Here is a 1786-nt window from a genome sequence, read left to right on the forward strand (position 1 = left end):
CAGAGATGAAATGAAAGGTTTGGAAGGAGAGAAGATGGAGCCCTGGCTACATTCAGATTTGTGATGTGGGAAAATTTATCGCCCTGCATTATAAAGATGAAGAATGGGAGCCAGCCTTGGAGCCTGACAAGAGGGAAGTGTTTCCACGTCAGCCACCCTTTGGCATCTATTTAAAAAATTTTCCTGTTATTGTTCAGTCACTAAGTCATGTCCGACTCTTTGCAACCCCATGGGCTGCGGCACGCCAGGCTCCCTTGTCCTTCACAATCTCCCGGAGTCTGCTCACACTCATGACCATTGACTCGATGATGCTATTCAGTCATCTTGTCTCTGCCCTTCTCCTTTCACCTTCAATCTTTCTCAGCATCCAGGAATTTTCCAATGAGTCAGCTCTTCTCATCAGGTGGCCGAAGTATTGGAGCCTCAGCTTCAGCAACTGTCCTTCCAGTAAATATTCAGGGTCGATTTCCTTTAGGATGGACTGGTTTGATCTCCTTGCGGTTCAAGGGACTCTCAAGAGTCTTCTCCAGCACCGCAATTCAAAAGCATCAATTCTTTGGTGCTCAGCCTTGTTTATGGTCCAACTCTTGCATCCATACACAACTCCTGGAAAAAACATACCTTGGGCTATACAGAGGCACGTTCGTTTATTTTATGGTCTGTTGATTCATTTCCTCATCATCAAATATTTATTGACACCCTACTATCCTGTGATGCAGCAGAGGATGGGATCGTGGCATCCCAGGCCTGCAAGACCATCAGTCCATCAGAGAAGAGTGGTGATTCATGTGCAATTCCAACATACACAGGGCTCGGGAGCATACAGGTGGCCATCCCATCATGGGGCCTCCTAACACGATTACAGGGTGAATTTAATGACCTGGGAAAACCCTTATGCTAAAACATTAAGTGAAAAAGCAGGCAACAAAATTTCTCATGGAGCGTAATTCCAACTTTTTTATAAAAATATATGTGTACATGAATAGGGAAAGAGACTCATAAGGAAATGCATAAAAATGTCAACAGTGGTTATCGCAGAGTTGTGGGAATTAAATATTCTTCCTTTTACCTTAACACAAGGCTCCAGTTCTCAAACCACAAGCAGGTATTCATTCTGCTTTACAGGTTTATATAGATTTTAATTATAAAGTAATTTATACTCACTGGAAAACTTGCAAGTCCCTACCTCCTCTCTCCCCACTTGAAACCCCATTATCTTAAAGTGTGATGTACATCTTTCAGGACACACACACAAGTACTGCACTCTTATAGTATCACTTTTGTTTCTGTTTTGATTTGTATTCTGTTTATAATATGCCTTTTTTCCTAATTAAAGAAATACATATTTACATCATATTTATGTTCATATATATGTATATATGTTGCCTTCCCAGGTGGTGCTAGTGGTAAAGAACCCTGCCAACGCAGAAAACATAAGAGAGGCGGGTTCCATCCCTGGGTAGGTAAGATCCCCTGGAGGAGGGCATGGCAACCCACCCCAGCATTCTTGCCTAGAGAATCCCATGAACATAGGAGCCTGGTGGGCTACAGTCCATAGGGCTGCAAAGAGTCAGACACGATTCAGGCAACTTAGCACACATATACACATATGTATATACAATTTCTGCAACTTTTCCTCAACTGTATTTCGACCATCTTTTCATAATACCACAGGCAGATCTTACCCCAATCATTTTAAAATTTTTATTTGTTTTTATTTTTGACCGTGGTGGGCCTTCATTGCTGCCTACCGGCTTTCTCTAGTTGCAGCGAGCAGGGGAACTCT

The sequence above is a fragment of the Odocoileus virginianus genome, chromosome 12, assembly GCF_023699985.2.
Source record: "Odocoileus virginianus isolate 20LAN1187 ecotype Illinois chromosome 12, Ovbor_1.2, whole genome shotgun sequence".
Lineage (NCBI taxonomy): Eukaryota > Metazoa > Chordata > Mammalia > Artiodactyla > Cervidae > Odocoileus > Odocoileus virginianus.